We start from the raw sequence: 16,027 nt of genomic DNA, 5'->3' as shown, positions 1-16,027 counted from the left end.
GTAATTTACCCAAGGGTTGTCACCACATGAATAGCAAGAAAACAGATTAAGTGTACTCAGAACAGCCATGGTTTCTAGAATAAAAATTAAAAACTTGTGTCTGTCAGCAACACTGGAGAAAATTTCAACAGACACCATTAGCGACCAACTCCACAAGGCATTTCCCTTGCTTTTCAGAACTTGTAGTTTCTAACCCATGAGGACGAGATGGAATGAGCGTAACTCCCTCAATCTGAGACGAAGAGAAATGGTAAGGGCTTGGCTGTTGTGCTGTTGGCGCGTAGCCACCATGACAAATACCTGAGAAAAATCAGCTCACAGAGGAGAAAGGTTCATTTTCCCTCGTCGTTGTAAAGTTTCAGTCTGTGGTTGATTGAACTGAACATGGTTCATTGACTTGAACATGGTTTGGGAGCCCCTGAAGTGGGGCCTTACGGTGGCAGCAAACATCAGAGGACACTGGGCGCCACAGAAGGCGCAGAAAGCAGGGTGAGGACGAGGAATCGCGGTCTTACTAGGACTCCTAATCCTACCTCACAAAAGTCCACAGTGCCAATGTCACTGCAGGCTAGGAGCCAAGCCTTCAACACGCGGACCTTTGAGAGGAACACTCAAATTACAATAGTAGAATTTTAAAATTTGTTTATCATTATTGTGCCAGCTTGGCCCAAGAACTGTGTTTCTTACCATGAACGTTATCATAGTCAGGTTACTTTTGCTATGATGGAACACCATGACCAAACCAAGACAGGGTTTGTTTGGCTTACACTTTCTTATCACTGTTCATCATTGAAAGAAGTCAGGACAGGCACTCAAACTGGGCAGGAACCTGACGGCAGAACCTGACACAGAGGTCACGGAGGGGTGCTGTTTACTGACTTGCTCCCCCATGGCTTGCTCAACCTGCTTTCTTATAGAATCCCGGACCACCAGCCCAGAGATGGCCCCACCCACAATGGGCCAGGCCCTCCCCCGTCAACCACTAACCAGGAAAATGCCTATAGGCTTGCCTGGAGCCCAATCTTATGGAGTTATTTTCTCAACTAAGGCTCCATCCTCTCAAGTCTAGCTTGTGTCCAGTTTACATCAAACTGGCGAGCACAAAAGGTCTCCCTCCAATAGCAGTGCCCAATCATTAAAATATGAGACATAGTATATATACACATATATATATTATACACACCTTCTGAAATAAAATGACGCCTACATTTTATTAGAATAAAAAACACAACAGGTTGTAGACTAACATAAATCAAAAATGCCGTTTATTTACGATGTTATCTGTATGTAGTGTTTCTATGTGACTACAACCCCACCTACCCCCACTCACTCCCACCCATCTCACACACAGCGGGGTCAGAGGTATAAAGGGAGACTTTTTCTACAGTGTCAACAACGGTTGGCTATGGCGCCTCTAAGGAATGGTCTATTTTGCCTGCATCTCCTGGAGTGTTTTATTTCATAAAGACATGCGTTTTTGTGAGGAGAAAATTAAACTTAAAAATAACCTGGGTGTTTACCGATTCTGTCTGTATTACAAAATGAATGGACAGCTTTGCCTCCAAATCTCTCTAAATGTAAATGTTCTGGGAGAAGAAAAATAACAAAGAAACTAGCCAGGCACTCAAAATATTATGCCATTATAAAATTCCATGATGAAGCAACAGACCCTCTTTCAGAGCTGAATGTAGACATGTTGAAAGAGGAGCAGAGCCAGCGGTTTCTAAGTATCTTTCCATCTTTCCAGGAGACTGGAAATAACACTGATCAAGCGGAGGCTTCCTCTTTCAGAAACTGACGCTTCGTCTGACACAAGACTCCTCACACGGAAAAGAGAGGCTGAGCACTGAGACAATGCAGCGAGAAGAGCAGGGATCATGCAGGCCACTCAGAGCTGCAAAGGGCAGCTGGTTGCAGGTCCAATATGCCAGGCCGAGAAGGTTGGCTTATCCCTGAAGGAGGTTGGATAGCCACACCCTTCTTGGATAAATCCCTAATGTGCCCATAAGATTCGAATCTTTACTTCAGGCACTTAAGCCTTGCCCAGGTAATGGTCTCAAGCAAACCAAAAGACTGTGTGCTCTCTCTTAGTCTCACTTCTGAAGTTATCATCGCGCACATTTGGTACAGAGAGCTGGGGAAAGATTATTTCAGAGATTTCTGAACACTGCTGAGCCACAGACATCTGAGTGCTGTGGATTTGCTCTGGGCTGGGAACACCCATTAAGGACAAACAAAACAGAAGTCAAGACAAAAACTGTGATATTTTTTACTGGTGAATATTATTATAGCTTGTAGGATCTCAAAACAATAGTCTCAAGTACCCCAGCTTCTGAAATCAGTTTAATCAGAATGAACATTTCTTTAGAGTAATAGGAATTTTACAAAGATAAGATGATAGACTTTTTTTACAAGTTAATTTCCACTAATAACTTTTATGGTATCTTGCTGTATTGTATTTATTTAGTCAGTCACCATTGCATTCTGGGAGAATCACAGTGCTCCAAGAAAAAAAATTCAAAAATAAATTCTACCTAAGCAAACATTTATATTGCACATTTAGCTTTGGGGTCAAGTTAAAGAGAATCCCCAAACAGCATTCACCCCACTCAAAATTCTAAGTGTATGTACAGCCGTGTATTTGTCTATTTTCTACCCAGTTCTAGTTCAACCCTGCCAGGCCTGAGTGGGTTACAGAGCACCCTTTGGGAAAATGACATACATAATTACAAGATAGTCCCATCACTTACAGATAATCAAACTTGACTGTAGGACTCTGTCTTGGATCATTCCATCCATCTCTATCTATGCCCATTATCCCTGTGCCTTGTTCAGGAGCCCATAGCCATTGGACTTGGCAAATCATATCTACGTTGGTTCTCCTGCTCCCAGGCTTTACCCTTCTGACCCCTCTCTAAGACCCCAGAGAGGTCATGTATACTAACACCAGTCCTTAGCACTTCCCTTGAATGCTGTGGGTGACTCCACTTGAGTACGGGGTTTCCATGTGCAAAGACGAAAACGCTTTAGAAGCTGTACATGTGGTACCCTTGTAATCTTTCAAATGCACTAAATGCAACTGCATTGTTCATTTCCCAGTGATTCATTCTATGCTATATGAGCTCCCTCGGTTTGGAAATAAGGAAAGACAAAATCCTCTGAACAGCTCCCCAGGACTCCTAAGGTAAGGTTTAAGTTCAGGCCACAGAGCAAAACACATTATCAGTCTCATCAGCTTGTTCTCATGCGCGGTCCACCCTCACAATCTGATGCCCAGCAATGTTGACTGACCATTTTTTAGTTTCCAAAAACCAAGCTCTTTCTGGGCACCACACATAGGACTCCCCACCTGGATAATCTTAACCACCCTTCAGGCATTAATTGATAAATTACTCTCCCCTTGGAGGTTCCCCTGACCGCTGCACCCTCATTATACTCTCGCAGAGAAACGTGGTCTCTCCCAAGTGCTTATCATGAGTTCCAATTATATAATTATTTTGTGTTTATTTATTTAATGTCATTTCCAGTAAGCTATGGACTCCCAGGAAGTGGGGGATAATGATTATGTTGGTCACTACTGTGTTCTCAGCATCTAGTGTGAACTTGGCACAATAAATACCTATTCATTTGGCACAATGAGTGTCTAGTATGCTTTTCTCCAAAAACGTTAAATCTCTACTGCAAAATGAATACCAAGCTAGGTCACAATGCTGCGTGAGATTTAAAATGCATGGGTCACAAATAATACTTTAACAAGTAGCTTTTAGGAATCAGAAACAACTTGGGGTCCAGCCAACACCAACAGCAGTGAGCACATTGACCAATAAACAGAAACAGCAGAATCTATGACTTCCAAATACCTACTGTGTGTCAAAACGAGTCTCGAAATTTAGAAACGTATGCTCTAAAACTCTGTCCACACAGCACTGTGCATAACTGTGTAACCAGGCAGGCAAGCGTGCATCTCTGTAGAAAGATGCAAGTGAAATAAATAGGTAAAAGACTAGGCTTGGGGTGTGGGGCATGATGGCACAAGAAACCATTACTTCCTCTCACATAGGCACGGATCTCTTGAAGAAAGATGCATGAAGTGTCACCAGAGGAAAAAGAAGTCTGGACTCAGTCAGTTCGGTAATAAAATAGGAAGGGAAAGAGGGGAAAGTCACACCAGCGTGAGCGTAATTGATGTTTTGTTCCTAAACAGCTCTCCGTTGATTACAGGTGAGCAGGTGACTCGTCTTTTTCCAGCCTGGCACTTGTATTAACTAGAATCCTAATTTTCCCATGAAGCTGAAGTGTGTCTTAATTACTTGCCTTGAAGCTTATGCTCATCTGAAATAAGCTTATTTCTTTTCCATTGTCGGTTCATCCAGAGCCACCTAATCCACAACCCACAGCCCAGCGCTCACCACGTCTTATCATTACGGAGAGCAACGGCAAGCAAGTAGCCTTACGGGCAGGTTCCAAACAGATTCATCTCTTTGTACCGTGTGCACCAGCTCACAAAACATTCACATGCCTTGCTCCCACCATGAGGCCAGGAGGACACATTCAGTGGCTGTACCAAAGGACATCCTTCAATACTTAAACTTATTTTACCGAAGGTTTGCATTTTGCAGGTCCCCCATCTGTGTGGCTGGTAAAAGGTGTAGATGGCTGTTAACTCTAAGAATATCCAGCATGCAGGCTGCAATGATCAGTGGGCTGCTTCTGGCATCTAAGAGCAGCACTTTAAATGAGATGATTCACGCACCCTTGTGAGCATCTCAGTTGAACATAGTGCTAATCTTTTTCTTAAAAAAGACTCCAACACCCAACTCTGCCTTTCACTGGGAGCCCCGGAGAATGGACAAACCCTGGAGAAGAACCAATTTGTTGGCAGTCGTTAGCCAATAAGATTGTTTTGGGGGAGGAGGGGTGCCTGAGCAATCACTGCTCCACCGCCATCTCTCAGCACGCCAAGTAACTAACTCTTCTGTGGCCCCTTATTCAAGGGAGTATGAGTACATTACAGTCCTGGCTTTGGTGGGCCCCATCTGCCTTTGTCACTTGTTTTATAGTTGAAGAGTCTACTTGAGCCCAGCTCCCTTCTTTCCAAAGCATTCTCGTCAGCATTCTTGTTCCTGTGTTGGTTGTAGAAACGCATATAACTCCTACGGGAAGGAGGCAAAGAAGACTGAGAAAACATACAAAAACTGTCTTGATGCAGACAAGCGCAACGTCAGTAAATGCAAACCTGGATGCAGCAGAGACTTTACCCACAAGCCCAGGAACACTCACGAGTGAGTCATGAAGCCAGCACGTTAGTATATTAAGGGTATTCCACAGACATGCACTCAGAAGGAACTGCTGGCAGAAGGAAGGTTAGCCAGGGGGTGGAGTGGGGTGTTAGAAGACAGCAACAAAGACATTGGAAAGCAAATCCCAGGATGCCACATCATTTGACAAAGAGAACCTGGTACTTTGAAACAAGTCCTAAACGGTCAGGAAGAAGATGGAGACAGTATAACTATGAACACGGGATATCAGATTTGCAGCATCTCCATGCTTCAAGGAACTGAAGGATGTCTCCCTAAGAAACAGAAATCCCTCACGTCTTTCCCACTGAGGAAACTGCAGAAACATGCTTACTCCAATAACAAAAGAATGAAGAGCTTCAAGCTATCAGCTGCTCTAGAGGTTCTTTTTTTAATTATTTAAAACAATTATTTAAATTTAAATGCATTCCCCCAAGTTCCCACAGATACTCTTCCCTCTCTATCCATCCAACTTTAAATTCTTTCTCAAAACACAAAATTCTATGCAACAACAAAACCTCCCAAAATCAAGAAAACAAAATGGACACCCAAAAAGAAAACAGAGAAACAAACTGGAGAGTTCATTATATGCTAGTCAACTACTGCTGGACATGAGGCCTGTCCTGCCGTGGTTGCCACACCCAGTGCCACTCGACTAGAGAAAGCTGGTGTCACTTCTCCCAGCAGGTGAAGTGACAGCTCAGTTGTTAACCTTTATCCTAGTGGTCAGGGTTTCATTCATCCCTTTTTAAAAAAAATAATTAAGAAAACAAAGAAAATCCATCACACCAAAGATGGACCAGACAAACCAACAGCAGGAAAAGAGCTCAAAAGAAGGCACAAGAATCAGGGACCTACTCACCTGCACACTCGGGAATCTCATAAAAAACACTAAATTGGAAGCCATAATATATACACAGAGGACCTGGTGCAAGCCCTGCGCATGGTGCCTCCATCTCTGGGAGTTCAAGAGCTTTGCTCGTGTTGATTGAGAGGGCCTTGTTCTCTTGGTGTCCTCCATCCCCACTGGCTCTTACAATCTCTCCACCTCCTCTTCTGTACGTTTCCCTGAGCTCTGACGGGAGGGATTTGATGGAGACATCTTACTCTCTGTGATGGTTGGCTGTGGGCCTCTATATTTGTTCCCGTCTGCTGCTGGAAGAAGATTCTCTGGTGATGGCTGAGCAATGAGTTCAACTATGAGGATCGCAGAATGTCATTAGCAGTCATTTTATCACTACATTTTTTTTATTTAGAACTGTATTATTTGATTTTTACCCCTGGTTCTTGGGCTTTCTAGTTTCAGGTTCTTGGTCACCCAAGAAGACCTGGGTATGAGTTCTACCTCATGAAGTGGGCCTTAAATCAGATCAGCTATTGGTTGGTTATTCCCTCGAGCTTTGTGGCCCCATTACACTAGCATACACACCTTGTAGGCAATACTTCACTATAGACCAAAGGGTTTGTGGCTGGCTTGTTATTTACGTTTCTCTTTGCTAGCATGCAGAATACTTTACTATAGCAAAGACTCTGGAACGTAGGGGTGAAGGTGCTCTTTGGCACCAGCTCAACATCTCCACGTTTGATGAGTTGTGTAGGTGCTGTCCTCAGTGATGGGACCTGGTCAAGAGGTTCTTAAAGCAGGGGAGCCACAGAACAAGATGGTGGGGCTACATCATTGGCCTTCATCACTAGTGAGCAGTGAGAGAGAATGAGAGGTGGCAGGTGGAAGGACAAACCATTAGCCAGAGGAGAGGCTCCGCCACCAGGGTTACAGCCCAAGGCGAAGATAAACATGAATTTGCCATTCTCACTACTGTCTCCCACATGCTGTCTTGGAGGTTGGGGAAGGCAGCCTGTCAGAGGGAGCTCCTTCCTAAACAGAGAAGAGGAAAAAAGGACAAAGGGCACCGTACCCAGCTGAGGAGGGGAGGAACGCACACACCAGGGCATGACGAGGCATTCTCATGAGTTTCCATGAGCAAGCTTCTATGACAAAACACTTCAGAAGCCTCCTTAGGGCCACACGAGGGTCACAGGAGCAAACAAAGCAACTGAAACAACTCTCTGACTCTCCTGCCTTGTTCAGGTGGCTTCTCATGACACTCTGCAGAATCCAAGGATGGGAAGACACCAGGAGTACTCTCTCTGTGTTAACCTCCTCCTAGCCAGGACTAGTCCAGACTATCTAAATTCTAGGATGAAAAACATTATCTGATTTTCAAGAATAAATGTTGAGTCACGTGTAGTGGTACACATCTGTAAATCTCAACACTCGAGAGGCAGAGAAGGAAGGGCCTTGACTATTGATGTCAGCTAACCCTGGCTCTGTTGTTACTTCACAACTGCAATTTTGCTACTGTTACAAATGATCATGTGAATATCTGATATTCCTGGTTGTCTTAGGCTATGACCCCTGTGAAGGGGTCATTCCGTCCCCCAGAAGGGGTCACTATTGACAGGCTGAGAACCACTGCCATATGCTCTGTTTTTATAAGGTCTCTGTTTTTGCAGGATCTGGCTAGAGAGACACATAAGATCTCTGTATTGTTCACAATAACATGTGAACTCACCATTATCTAAAAGTTAAAAAGTATAATTCAATTCAAACGCCGTCCTCATAGCTACAACATCCTCCATCAGCAAGGTCTCTTCTCGCCTTTGTCTCACAGGGCTCCTGTCCTCTACGATGCTCACAAGCACAGCTAGTTTGCTGTCGAAAGTCTTTGCTCTCCTTGTTACCCTTATACCAGTAAGCTCTTGGTTGACCCATTCTTTAGCTTTTCATAACTTGGTCTTTGTGTGCCATTGACTCAGTGACACTTCAGAAAAAATGAGGACGGTGATAGGCTTCTCTCGTTCGATTGTTCAGTTTTCAGTCTTAGCTCAGACCGAGCCAGAATATTAGTATTCACACAATACTAATTAGAAGGCCGCCTTATCTTATTTCATATCATCTAACAAGCTCTAACTCGCTCATTTCATAATTAAGCATTTAATTCAAAACAGCTCTCTTTATGGATTTCTGCTTTCTTTCTCTTGCTCTCTGTACCCCTTGATCTCCTTTGGGAGCTTGTGGACTAAAAACTGGCAAGAGAAACTGCAGTCAAGAGCTGGGCATTACAAAAGAGCAAGAAGGAAAAAGGCCAGCCCCTCCCCAGCTACTCGTTCACTTAGCTAAAATACCTGCTATCAGAGGAGCAGGGAAACAATAGGCATAAGGGTGGGGAGCCATGCTCCTCTCCCAGAAACTGATGGTGGTGGAGCATCACTTCTTGGCCACAGTCAAGAGAGAAAGAAAATCACTATTTATCACCAAATGAACATGCATCAAAGATCTCTCCAATTCTTCTCTACAACTCCACAAATCCTTCCTGTAAAATACAGTGTGCTTCCTTTAATGACCTGATGGTGAATTATTTATATTCGGCAATGTATCTTTTTGTCATCTTCTATTTATGTCTGAATTTACAATTTAACTCTAGAGAGCCTGGGTGAGATTAGAAGCTAAACAGAAAGAGTCCTAGCCATTCCAAGGGCTGTCAAGTCTAATGGGCAGAGCTGGGTGATGGCGCGGGGCGGAAGACTGAATCTCCTCTCTGGGACGGCAGTGCATGCCATATCATTGGTGTCTGCATTTTGCTGACTTTTCTGGGCTGCCCTTCATTAAGCTACATCTCCAGTCCTTTCCTGCATCTCCTTCTGCAGCCAAAGTGCTCCTTACTATCTTTGCATAGGTGCTTATCACCAGGGCTACTTCCCAGCTGACCTCATGCCCCCAGTCCTTCCCTCATTGATCTATTCCCCACACATCCACCAGCGTGGTCTTTCTAAGCTCTGTATCTAAAGTCCAGTGTCCTCATCTACAGCAGCACATACAGTAACACTCTATCCCCAATGCCGGCTCTCCGGAACTTGCCTCATGATGATAAATGAACAAATAAATAGAAAGTCAAGGTTCTTGTGGGGACCTCCACAGAAACAGACCTTGAGACAGAATGTAAGTGCAAGGTATCTACTTGGGAAGGAATCCTAGGAAGAACTAGTAGAACAGTGGGATGCGACGCAGCCACTAACCCCCAGGTCAACAGACAGCCTCTCTGGTTATTGAGCCTCGGTTTCATGGTGAACTCCAGGACACAGGGCCAAGCATCCATCATGACTGTCATGGTTATCATGCCTTAGGTATGATCCAGCACAGCCATGCTGACATCCATTCCGAAAGCCATCTACTACACTACACTACCAAGCTATCCAACATATGAGATGAGAAGGGAGATAGTTACAGAAGAAGCATGGCATGTCTGACACCGAATATGAAGATGACTCTGTCTGCTCCCCCAGCCATGTCTCTCTGCACATTCCCAGAGGGTCTTGGAAGGATCTGGAAACCAGTACTGTGACTAGCATGTCATGAGAGTCCTGTGAACACAGAGTTGAGATGGGCTGGCTGAAGTCATTAAAGCTCAAAATCTTTGGTGGACCCCGTCAATTCCTATGAAGACCACAATGGATTTGTGGGTTTTTCTGGAAGTAAAAATGTTCTCGCCAAACAGCTGAAATGAAGAATTAAGAGTCTATAAACCATGGGGCCAAATACAGTACCATTCATATAACGAATGCTCAATAAATATTGAAAAATAGTCTCAAAGAAGACATTACAAATATCCCAAGACCAGAATGAAAAAAATAGCTCTTAACCAGCAAAATCATAAGTATAATTTCACTACTAGAACAAGACAACTGTATACTACTGATCACCAGTTTACATAAGGCAATCAGTAGTCCTTGTAGAAGGCATAGGTTAAAGACCCATCATTCAAACTATTTGGGACCAGAAGGGTTAAATTTTATTTGTAAATATTTACACACATATAATGAGACATTTTAGGGGTAAGACCCAAACATAAAACAGTTATATTTTAAACCGGGCAGCAGTGGTGCACACATTTAATTCCTTTGGGAAGCAAAGGCAGGCAGATGTCTGTAAGTTCGAGGCCAGCCTGGTCTACAAGAGCTAGTTCCAGAACAGGCCCCAAAGCTACAGAGAAACCCCCTGTCTTGAAAACAACAACAACAACAAAAACAGTTATGTTTTATATCCATGTAGCCTAAATGAAACTTTACCCTATATTTTTACTATACCCAATCTAGACAGCAGCTCATCCCCATCCCATGATGTCAGGCATGGAATTTTCCACTTGTATACTATACACTTTCCAACCAGGGCCACTCAACCTTACTTTAGCCATTTATCACCTTACATGTTAGGAAAGACTTGCCCATACACAGCCAGGAATAAACCCTATGCAGAAGACAAACACCTAAGCAGGGGGAAGTAAAGGTAGGAGCAATTGGAACTTAGGCTATAGGGTCCTCACCCACTCTCTGTCCCCAGGAAGCATCAGGATAAAGGTCTTTCTCAATGGCATCTGAATATAACAATGGTGACTCTGGGCTCTATCTTGTGTGTGCACAATGGTTTCTGAGGCTTCCTAAATGCACAGGGTGTCCCCTTGCAAAAGGGACCAGAGCTGAGACTTTAGTCACTGGGAGTCACCAAACACCTCATTCAAGACTATTTCCCCACCATTCAGGATGTTAGCCACCAAGCCTTGGCCTCACTCCAGTCTGGATAATTACGTGAAGCTCGCAAACTTCACTCTCCAGTGCCAACTAAATAAAGTATTCCTTCGGACTAGAGCCACAACCTTTGTTATGTTGTTGTGGGCTCCTAAAGAGCTTCTCTATACTAGGGAAAGCTATATTTGTGAAAAAAAAATCAATAATTCTGGTATGACTCTACACTGGAAGGAAGTACATTCTAAAATATCACTGGTTTAGTTAGCTTTTCATATTCTTTAAGTATAAAACTATTAGAAAATGGCAATGCTGCCTTCTCCATATTCTAAGCTTCTACTTTTTCACTTGGAGGAAGACTGAAGTATTTGCATTATTACACAGAGAAGAAGGAATGACGGACTAACTGCACAGAGCAGATCCGGAGTGTCTCCCATATGCCATTCGGCTGCAGGTCCGAATGTTGTTCCAGGTGCTACAGTGGTTATGTTATCAAAATAACTGTACAAAATTTCCAAAAAAGAATAAATTTGATCCTTTCTATGCTATCCCGTTTTGAAAAATCTGAATATTTCTTAAATGACCACACACAGGTCTTCCAAACATACTAGTTCTGCCCACAGGAGTCTGTAGACTTTTCAACTTCATAGGCACGCAGATGTGCACAGAAGTAAAGACATTTCTAAGAGTGAGAAGAGATGCTTGGCTAGGCTGGCTAGCCTGGAGGGCGGCAATGGCACGCTATTTATGCATTTACTTGTTTGTTTTAGTAATAATCCTATTTTGGTGGGTGAGAGTTTAGAGTTCTAAGAGCAGAAGATGACATAAGGAAATTGAAACTGTAAACATCTTTTATTCAAACCATCTCTTTAGCACATTAAAAAAAAAGCAAACTGACTCCAACTATTTTCTGTCACAAGGATATAAACAGCAGAAGGAAAAGGCACTAAGTGTTGTGTATGATTTGTTTGTCCCTATAAGCACATTATCTTATATGAGAAAGTAGGAGAGGGTGACTAGATTCCAAGATCCCAGCAGATTAAACGCATGACTATCAAATATTTAACAATCTACTATGTAAATGCATTTAGAAATGGTTCAGAATTTATTTCTTAAATAACCTTGAAATTTAGATTGATCTCCAAAGTTCCAAAACAAATACCTATCATGCAAAAACTATACTCAGATACTGGAAAACGTGTTGCATTTTTATTTGGGTAAACCAATAAAGTTCACTGGAAATCTACCAAGCCATTAGTGTTTGAAAACCTTCCTGGCTAGAGCAAATTAATATCAGGCTTCTAAGGCTAAGTTAGACATGCTGCAAATCAATTGATCCCCCCCCACCAATCTGCTAAAGTGCATCTTTCCTGGAGAGAATGCTGCTTCAATGGTACTTAATATTGTCACCACATTGCTCCCCCATCAGTCCACTCTGGTTCCTCTATTGAAGGTGTTATAGCTAAATGTTGACTCTTCTCATCAATGACAGGCAATGGGGAAGACAGATTCTGTGCTAGCAAAAAGAACCCCAAAATGTATCATGCATACAATGCATTTCCTAAGATGAGAAGACAAGCTACAGTCATGCATGCATGCTCTTAGTTTGCCACCGATAGGATTCATGATCATTTTTGAGTCGGAGAACAAAATGGATTATAACAGCATGGTCTTTAGAGACTTACCTTCTACCAACATGTAGAGCCCCTGGAGAGACGGCTCTGCTAGAACCCTGAAATAACTATGCTGCAGTCCATTCAGTTCCAGCCTCACTAGAGGCCCTAGATCATGTGTGATGTAGGAAAGAACTCTGCTGTAATTCATCAACTGTAATATCTGCACTAGCGAAGAAAGACAAACTGATCAACACAATCTTGAATCTCACTGCTGTCAAAAGTTTACACACTGGGACTGTCAAGATAATGCAGGTGGGAAATGACTTGCTGAGCAAGCATAGAGACCAGAATTTGCTGAAAAACAAAAACACAAATAATTTTAAAAAAAATAGTGGTGTGTCCTTCTAATCCTAGCACTGGGGAAACAGAGACAAGTGCATCCCTGGGGGATCTCTGGCCAGCCAGTCTAACTAATCAGCAAGTCTGAGGCCAGCAAGAGACCCTGTCTCAGAAAATAGAGTGGAGTGTATGTGGGCAGACGGAACAACATGCAAGTATGCCCTGAAACGTCAAAACAGTCAGAAGGATTTCAAGCTCGACAAAACTAGAGATAATCGGGCTTTGAAATGAAGAGAAATCAAAGTCATTTATACGCATTTCTGGAACGAAACTACACAACATCAGAACAGTCTCTGGATGTCACACAATGCTCATCCATCTTCTCTCACGGTATTTCAAAAGCACTTTGAAATACCTGTACACAAGGTACACATGTGTACACACACACAAACAAACATGCTTGTACACACACAAACTCTCACACAGAATAAGAGATTATTAAAGATTGCTCAAATCTATAAACAACTAGCAAGGCACTGAGCTTCCAAGTGTTGGGAAAGAAGTGGGTTCATGGAACTGAATTGGAATAAATTGTGTGCAGGGCATCTCAGACCACAGACTAGCCCTGTGCCCACAATGATTTTGACTTGTAATTACTACTGCACTTTCTGAGTATCCTGATTTAATCCCCGCTACAAATTCTACGTAAATAAAGGATGAAGATAGAACAACTCAGAGGAGAAAATCATCAACTATTTCCCAGGGAAGGTATCCTGTGTGATGTCACCAGGCTGCTGCACCCCCTCCCTGTGCCTCAGTGATGCTTAGAACTAAACAGTCCAGCTAGAGAGCATCGCTCTCTACTTCCCTTTTAGCAGTAAAAGGCTGCCATCTATTCACAGATCTAACTCAAGTTTTTATAACATCCCAAGAGCACCTGACAGTGGTGAAAATGTGTTTGCAATGTTTAATGATTCTAAAGGGAAGTACGAGAATGGTCCAAACCTTCCTCCCATTTTTGGTTGTTCTGTTTACGCCTGACTTAAGAGGGCAATCGAAATTAGCTGCTTCGTTTCATTCAACAACAACCACACGATTCTTATCACAACCAAAAAATTCAAAATTATCTTAACAGTTTAAAAAAGAGATCGGTCCACCTGTCTGAAATGAAACTTGTTGGTGTGTCTTCTGTGGAGGGCTCCGATGCCCGAGCTACATACAGGCTGAGTATCAGGATGTACAAGCAGCTGTCACTGCTTTGTTTTTCATTCACAGTTGGTGGTTGCCAGGCAACAAAATACTATTGTCTGTTTCTGTGATCTATTGGCCAATTCTACTGGTGATAATGCTTTTACAGTTTAAAACAGGGCCACCTTTTGGACAAAAAGAGAGAAGCTAAAATTCTAAGGATGACAATAATGTATATATGTGCTATATATATATATATATATATATATATATATATATATGAATACATTGCACGTACCCTAAAATTATGTGCATCAATTTATGCCTGTATACAGACATCAAGATAAATTTAGGACGTGTTTGTGCTATTATATACATTCTTTTCTAGTCTTCACACATCTAGATTTCGTAGGCCCACAGCCAGCATGTAAATCCATGTGGGGAAATCAGAATATGAACTAGAGAAATAAAAACACAGTGAGAATCATTTTCTCAGCAACAGCAATGACTTCAGATTTGTCAGAAGTGTCAGACCCCGTTCCCTGAGTATGACGTCCTCCAGACGACAAGGCTCTTCTTCCTGCTTAGATAATAGTGGGGACGCCGTGCCATCTCCCTTAATCACCTCACATATTAAATAAGCTGTTTTGCTTAATACGTGCTGCCAGTACGTTCAGAGATCATTCAACTAGCGTTGCCGTTTACGCATAGGAATCTTTAAAATTTATTCGCCTTAAAAATAATTGAATTGTTCTCCCTGGAATAGGCTCACATGATTCTCCACTTTGTTTGCCTATGAGTCCCTAGGGAATTGTAGTCATGTTATGCTCCTCTTGCATAGTTCACCAGCTCACAAATAAAATAACACAGTGTGCTCAATATAAAGTTGCCAGCATTGCCCTGCATCCATTGCTGCTTGCTTCCCATTGACAAGGTTACTAAAGATAAGAATTACAATATTCTTAAGATGTACAGACACAACGTCAAAACAGTCGGAAGGATTTCAAGCTCGACAAAACTAGAGATAATCGGGCTTTGAAATGAAGAGAAATCAAAGTCATTTATACGCATTTCTGGAACGAAACTACACAACATCAGAACAGTCTCTGGATGTCACACAATGCTCATCCATCTTCTCTCACGGTATTTCAAAAGCACTTTAACTAATGCTTCCCTCTAGAGGGATGAAATTCATTACCATTTGCAAATCTGCATATTACAAGAAAGCAGAATAATCGATATCCATTATGTGGGCAGACATTATTACTATAAGTCTCCTATCAAAAGTGCAACGCTAGCAAAACAAAAGCAAAGTGTGTTAATCACGACCTAAGCACTAGACAAAATTGCTACTTTCCCAGAGAGCGGTCTTGAACAGAACGTAGCTGCCTCCGAGTAGAGCTCACAGAGACTTCACATCTCAACCTACAAAAGACCCACGACTTTCTTCCTAAGCACCCGGGTCTCAACTATCAATCAATTTCCTTTCTCCTTTCTCCACCCTCTTCAGATTCCTTAAGCAGGCTTCATTACTTCCTACAAAGGACCAAACTTAAATCTTCAGTCCAGTTTGCTGGGAATCTCCCCTTATGCACTTGTTTCCTGCTTTCTCCTAAAGCTACTTTTAAAACATCGCTACCAGCGAACAAACATGATCTTAGCAAAATTTAAAAATGTGTAAGGTTACAACAGACGACCACTGCGGACGGGGTAGTAAGGCGACCGGTGTAAACTGAAGGAAGGAGGGTGGCTGGGTTACACACACTGGAATGTCTATACCTTAGAACTGGGCTTCCCCACCTGTCGACCCCACTTCCCCCATGTGCTTGCTGCAGGATGACAACCACAACACTCCCCTCCAAGGAGGCGGGGTTACGCCGTTAGCCAATCAGAGCCCGCGATCCCGGGTGTCCAACCTATGGGGTGGCTGTGGCCGTGCAGGGGGAGGACATGGGGTGGTCCGGGAGGGGCCGCGTCCGTGGGAGGAGTGCACGTGTCCAGAGAGGC

General features: G+C 42.9%; 1 protein-coding gene across 4 annotated transcripts in view; it reads right to left on the bottom strand.

The window, feature by feature from the left end:
• Positions 1-16,027, bottom strand: part of Enox1 (ecto-NOX disulfide-thiol exchanger 1) — a 554,924-nt gene that overhangs the window by 537,943 nt on the left and 954 nt on the right. The gene's annotated exons all lie outside the window — the stretch shown is intronic.

The sequence above is a fragment of the Myodes glareolus genome, chromosome 12 (genome assembly GCF_982192425.1).
Source record: "Myodes glareolus chromosome 12, mMyoGla1.1, whole genome shotgun sequence".
Classification (NCBI taxonomy): domain Eukaryota; kingdom Metazoa; phylum Chordata; class Mammalia; order Rodentia; family Cricetidae; genus Myodes; species Myodes glareolus.
Note: the sequence above shows the minus strand (reverse complement) of the source record. Positions and strands in the feature narration are given on the sequence as shown.